The sequence below is a fragment of the Notolepis coatsorum genome (genome assembly GCF_963971535.1).
Source record: "Notolepis coatsorum genome assembly, contig: SCAFFOLD_3630, whole genome shotgun sequence".
Taxonomy (NCBI): Eukaryota; Metazoa; Chordata; class Actinopteri; order Aulopiformes; family Paralepididae; genus Notolepis; species Notolepis coatsorum.
In genome coordinates, this window is record NW_028172541.1 from 10001 (window position 1) to 16910 (window position 6910).

The 6910-nt window shown below is 46.9% G+C and overlaps 1 pseudogene across 1 annotated transcript in view; it reads right to left on the reverse strand.

Annotated features, from left to right (window-relative positions):
* LOC311247707 (sarcoplasmic/endoplasmic reticulum calcium ATPase 1-like) overlaps window positions 1-5191 on the reverse strand; it is a 12399-nt pseudogene extending 7208 nt beyond the window's left edge. The window contains exons 1-4 of the transcript XR_014621021.1: window positions 5025-5191; window positions 3367-3455; window positions 1510-1612; window positions 1022-1153 (exon numbers count right to left, since the gene is read on the reverse strand). The product of XR_014621021.1 is annotated as a sarcoplasmic/endoplasmic reticulum calcium ATPase 1-like (transcript). The remainder of the gene's footprint in view (window positions 1-1021; window positions 1154-1509; window positions 1613-3366; window positions 3456-5024) is intronic.
* Window positions 5192-6910: the final 1719 nt, after the last annotated feature.

Genomic DNA, 6910 nt, shown 5'->3' on the forward strand with positions numbered 1-6910 from the left:
CCTCACCAAAACAAAAAAACATGAGCACATCAGCCCAGTTCTAGCCTCGCTCCACTGGCTGCCTGTTCGTTTTAGAATATATTTTAAACTAGCCCTAAATGTTTTTAAATCACTAAATGGCACGGCTCCTCCCTATCTATCCGAGCTCTTGCACCGCCACACTCCCCACCGATCCCTCAGATCAGCCGACCAGCTGCTACTGGTGGTGCCTAGAACTAGGCTCAAGACCAGGGGAGACAGAGCCTTCTCCACCGCAGCACCTAGATTGTGGAACAGCCTCCCCCTCAGCGTACGGACCGCCCAGACCGTGCAGGCTTTTAAATCACTTTTAAAAACCTACCTGTTCTCCTTGGCCTTCCCCCCACTTAATCACCACTAGACCCCTGGCCCTTCTATCCTCTTTGTTTTACTGTGTCCTACCTGTTTTTATTACTTTCATTGCTTTACTGTGTTTTAATCTTATATCTTGCATCATATTATTTTGTTTTTATCAACCTGCCTGTGAAGCACTTTGGTGCCAGCTGCCGCTGCCTGGAAATGTGCTATAAATAAAATTGACTTGACTTGACTTGACTTGACTTGGAACCGTTTGTGTTGAATCTGAATCTGGAGATTATCTTCTCTCCATCTAAATTGAAAGTGTATCTCTCTATTGCATTCAGGCTGGCTGGCAGTGTGCTGAAGTAAGGCATAGAATATTGAAATTCGTTTTCTCTAACGAACGCATCTGCATATCCACTATATCTATTTCGTTTCTCTATCTACTCCAGATTGGGCCGTTTGACAGTCACTCACTGCTGGCAGCTAACGGAGGATAGAGAGCGAGCTATATACAGCAGGCGGTAGCGCTCTCTCTCTCTCTCTCTGTCTCTCTCTCTCTCTCTCTGTCTCTCTCTCTCTCTCCCCCCTCTCTCTCTCTCTCTCTGTCTCTCTTCCCCCCCCTTCTCTGTCTCTCTCTCTCTCTCTCTCTCTCTCTCTCTCTCTCTCTCCCCCCTCTCTCTCTCTCTCCCCCCCTCCTCACCTGGCAGCAGGCAGTAGCTCTCTCAGGGGGTATTAACCCTTGCATCTCCGTGTCGAAGACGTTCATCTTCTCCACCAGACAACACAGAGCGGTTTCTGTAGCTTCTCCCACCTTCTCAAACACACCTTTAGTCTGCACACACACACACACACACACACACACACACACACACACACACACACACACACACACACACACACACACACCACACACGCACACGCACGCACACACACACCACACACGCACACGCACACACACGCACGCACGCATGCACGCACACACACACACACAGACACACACACACACACACACACACACACACACACACACACACACACACACACACACACACAGGAGATACCAGTTGTTAGATTAATACTCAATTGCAGTGATTTTGTATGTAATATATATTGATACACTACAAGACGTATATTTATACTACATCCCCTATCTCCTCAAGCCACGGCAGCCATATCTGTAGTCCTTACCTCGTTGTAGTCCAGAGAGGAATCGTTACACAGAGCGCAGATAGTAGCCATTTCCACCAGACCCTCATACTGACTACTCCTCACCACCACGCCATCCTTAAACCTGGCAGAGAGACAGAGAGAGAGAGAGATTATAAAGTAAGGAACCTATCAAACCAAAAACACAGAGACCCAGACAACCAGAACACACGTCTTCAATACAGGGAAACACTGAAAAACTACAAAAACACAGTCAGGAAAAAGGGACCAGGAAGCAGCTACAGGATGTAGAGCAGACCTGCAGCTAACCGTCCAAACGTCAGCTCACGCCAAGAAAAGTCTGACTTTTTATTTACCGTTTTTGTAGCATCACGCAGACCGGAATGAGCGGAACCAACAGAGGTCCTTATGTTTTACGTGGAACTATATCAGCAACGGAGTCTATAGCTAACTTTAGCGATCGATAACGCTGACGTTACGTTAGTCGAACTGCCCCAGGAGGCGTTTGCACTCGTTATGGGAAAGTGCAAATGTAATGAGAACTGGCTCGTTGACCCAGTGTTTGCACCGTGGTTGGTCCCAGTCAACACTGTCACGAGGCCCCCGCTGCAAACTCTGCAGAAAGGCTTTTAAACGCGGGACGATGGGGGTGAAAGCAGTCGAGTCGCACATGCAGCGCGCTGAGCATAACCCGCGGGCAAACGACTAGTATTTCGCATTTCTATTCGGCCCCTGCAGCCTCGTCCTAACCCAACCCCCTCCAATGTACAGTAAATTACCTAGTATGGTTGTCAATATTCCAATGTACAGTTTTGCTTGTACAGTTGTACAGTACCCCCGCCCCCCCCCCCCCCCACCCACCCAACCACCTCCAATGTACAGTTTTCACGTCAAATGTATATACTCTCTTTTCTGGACTCTTTTTGTATCACAAACAGTACTGTATTTGTAAATCTGGTATGTCATAAATGTATAGATGTAGCAGTACTGTCTATCTGTATGTCATGTATGTCATATATGTTATGATGAATTGAAAATGGGGGACCCTGATGTAAACAAGACGAAAGTCTTTCTCTGGTCTGCATCCCCTTAACAATTGTATGTATTGAGCTGTACTGTACTGTACCCATTCTGCAATCTGTTAATAAAGTTTTCAATCAATCAATCAATCAATCAATCAATCAATCAACTCCACCTCAGCTGCGCCATCTCAGGTAGGACTACCGGCAACCTATTAATACTATATCTATATCTGTACACATCTCTTACTTACTCTTAGATACGCTGCTGGCTAGTACGACAGGGGCTAATCGAAAGGACTGGACACGGACGCGTTAAACAGCAATCAATTAATTTAATATAACAGTCCGGTTCTGTGTTTGTTTGTGTCTGTAGATTGTTGGTGAACAACTAACTTTAGGTTAGTTTAACGCGTCCGTGTCCAGTCCGTGTCGATTAGCCCCACCGTTCATTGTAAACAATGATGCATGTAGTCACTGTGTGTTGTTGTAGCCACCGGGTAATTCGTGATTTTTTATTGGTTTGTCATGACAAACCAATTACATAATCCAACATATGTGTAAAGAAACAACATATTCCAGTTAACGGTATATTTTTGTAATGATTCGTTACGGCGTAATCAATACTTCCATTTGTATAAATTGGGTTGAGCGGAGCGCAGTATTCCTGCCTGGCAGAGGAGCGCGTCGCGGCTCATGCGCTCGCTCGGCCAATCAGAGCAACGCGGAAGGGCAAGTTGGCTGCCGAAAGTATTCACGCGCATGCGGGACAGACAGGGCAGGAAGGTCTAATTGGGCTGTAAGAGGGTTAAAGGTTAAACAGTGAAAAGGTTAAAGGTTAAAGGTTAAAGCCACTCACACAGCCCCCTCTGGCGCGTAGGTGGAGCCCGTCACGGAGAACTCGCTGAGGTCACAGCTCTCCGCCGAGCCACGGTCCACCACAAACATCTACACACGGGGTTAGTGGAGCAGTTCATCGATTAGTTGATTAAAGATAGATTTGATTAGAAGAACTTCTGATCCATTCATCACACTGACATGTTCCTGTCTCCATCCCTCCATCACTCTATCATCTATCATCTATCTCTCTATCCCCATCTATCTCTCTATCCCCATCTATCTCTCTATCCCCATCTATCTCTCTCTATCTCCATCTATCTCTCTATCTCCATCTATCTCTCTATCCCCATCTATATCTCTCTATCTCCATCTATATCTCTCTATCTCCATCTATCTCTCTATCTCCATCCCTCCATCACTCTATCATTTATCTCTCTATCCCCATCTATCTCTCTATCTCCATCTATCTCTCTCTATCCCCATCTATCTCTCTATCTCCATCTATCTCTCTCTATCTCCATCTATCTCTCTATCCCCATCTATCTCTCTATCTCCATCTATCTCTCTATCCCCATCTATCTCTCTATCTCCATATATCTCCATCTATCCCCATCTATCTCTCTATCTCCATCTATCTCTCTATCTCCATCTATCTCTCTATCCCCATCTATCTCTCTATCCCCATCTATCTCTCTATCTCCATCTATCTCTCTATCTCCATCTATCTCTCTATCTCCATCTATCTCTCTATCCCCATCTATCTCTCTATCTCCATCTATCTCTTTATCCCTATCTATCTATCTATCTATCTCTCTATATCTCTCTATCTCCATCTATCTCTCTATCCCCATCTATCTCTCTATCTCCATCTATCTCTTTATCCCCTATCTATCTATCTATCTATCTCTCTATATCTCTCTATCTCCATCTATCTCTCTATCCCCATCTATCTCTCTATCCCCATCTATCTCTCTATCTCCATCTATCTCTCTATCTCCATCTATCTCTCTAACTCCATATATCGCTCTATCTTCCATCCTTCCTCTATCCCTCAATCTCCCTCTCTCTCTATCTCACCCTCTGTCTACATCTCCATTCAACCTCTATCTCTCTATCTCTCTCCATTCACCCTTCATCTCTCTCTGTCTGTCTCTCTATCTCTCTCTCAATCTCACCCTCTTTCTCTCTGTCTATCTCTCTCTATCTCCTTTTGTCTATCTCTCTCTCCATTCACCCTATATCTGTCTCTATCTCTCTATCTCCATTCACCCTAGATCTCTCTCTATCTCTCTCCATTCACCCTACAGTATATCTCTCTCTATATCTCTCTCCATTCAGCCTATATCTATCTCTATCTCTCTCCATCTCTCTCTATCTCTCTCTCCATTCACCCTATATCTCTCTCTATCTCTCTCCATCTCTCTCTCTCCCCCCCCCTCTCTCTCTCTTTCTCTCCCTCCCCCTCTCTCTCTCTCTCCCCCCCCCTCTCTCTCACCCCCCTCTCTCTCTCTCTCTCTCTCTCTCTCTCTCCCTCCCTCCCCTCTCTCCCCCCCCCTCTCTCTCTCCCCCCCCCTCTCCCTCTCTCTCTCTCTCTCTCTCTCTCTCTCTCTCTCTCTCTCTCTCTCTCTCTCTCTCTCTCTCTCTCTCCCCCCCCCCCTCCCCCCCCCCTCCTCTCACCCTGCAGACAGACATCTGGTTGGTGGTCAGGGTGCCCGTCTTGTCGGAGCAGATGACGGAGGTGCAGCCCAGAGTCTCCACAGACGGGAGGCTGCGGACGATAGCGTTCTTCCTCGCCATGCGGCGCGTCCCCAGAGCCAGGCAGGTGGTGATCACTGCTGGAAGACCTGGGGGGGGAGAGGGGGGGGGGGGGGGGGGGGATAGAGAGAGAGAGAGAGAGAGAGAGAGAGGAGAGAAAGAGAGAAAGAGTTACTAATAGGGATGTCCCGATCGCATTTTTTTGCTCCCGATCCAATCCCGATCATGTGATTTTGAGTGTCTGCCGATACCGATTCGATCTTTCACATTAGTAACCAATTTGATGCATTTTTGTCAGAAACTGGCGAAGCGAGACAAGCCCCTCTGTTGCCTCAACAGCCCAGTCGAGCGCGGCGGCTCACGTTACATTCACCCTGAGCCCCTGAGAATGTGCTTCATACGAGAAATATTCAAAGTTTCAATCTGTTTGCCCATTAGTATACATTCACAGTGTTCGACTTACGTAATGATTTGCTCCATTTTGGTCTGAAACGCAGACGATAATCCTCACAAAGCGAATGTTGACGTTATCCAGGCGAACGTTAACTTCATTCAAGCGAGGCAATCAATACAGCTGTTTGGCAAAGCACCAAACAGTTTGTGGCTGTTTCTCAGGTGGCGTATTAGATTGGTCGTGTTGAACGTGTCAGGATCCGCTCTTCCAGCCTGGTTCGATTCCTCCCCAGGCTGGCCACACGATCCCTCCGCCTCAGAAGGCCTGCCCTGCAGCTCCCTCTAGCGGACTCAACGTGTTACTCCCTCTGTTAGTCGGTTTTCATATGTGTAATCTCCTGATGTCCTCAATGTTTACCTCAATGTTCAATGTGTTTATTGTATTCCTGTGTGTGTTACCCACTCTGTTTCCCGGTCTGGTTTAGTGTTGTATTTATATGTATCATTGTTGTTCCTTACTGTCATGTTATCTATTGTTGTCATTGTTTGTCGTCCAGGTGTGTCTTGTTAGTAATTAGTCTCCTATATATTCTGCCTGTTCCTGTCACTCCCCTGTCGGTCCGTTAATCTATCTTTTCACATCCGTTGTTATCAATATCAACGTGTGGTCGTGTTTCGACGCAGCACCCTTCCGTGAGAGGCGTAGAGGTATTGTGTTTGTCAGCTGTGACAGAGAGTATTGCAGTCTGAACACCGGAGGTCGTGACGTCACCCGAGTTGCAGCGTGGAAAGAGAGCTCCGACAAGGGAAAGTTATATTCACCTAAAGGACTTAATTGAAACGGCTAACAATTCTCAAAGTTTCATTAAGTGCCACGGTACATATACAGAACGACGAAATGCCACCAAAAAAGGAATTCGCCTCCGAGAGATTGAGGAGATGAGGAAGGCGCTTGAATTCCTCACAGCAGAGATGACAGCTGTCAGTGCTGTGCTCGTCTCCACGTTAGGTATTGTTATGCTGTGGTACTTATTATTTTGTTGTTGTAGTTGAAGCCAAGTAAAGCCTTTTCCAACGACACCCCGTTGTGTCCTGCCTGTCTCTCTCTCTCGTTCCTGTTGTTGCTATTGGGTCCGCACCACCAACCACGAGTCCTTACAGAACGCAGCTCTGTTCTTTCCTCCACGCGGAGCGTCCGCCTTGCAACATTGGACTGGCTTCGGTTTACATTTTAAAATGCTTCCAAACTTCTGACATTTTGTCGAGCTGCTCCGAGTCCTCAGGTGGACCTAACCTGCCGGTGTTTTGGGAGCGACGAGTTGTGAGGTCTGCTATTTCCGGCCCACATCACTGTCGTGCGACGGTGTAAATCAAAAGAAATGCGTTTGTTTTGGCAAATTCTTCTGCTCTGTGCG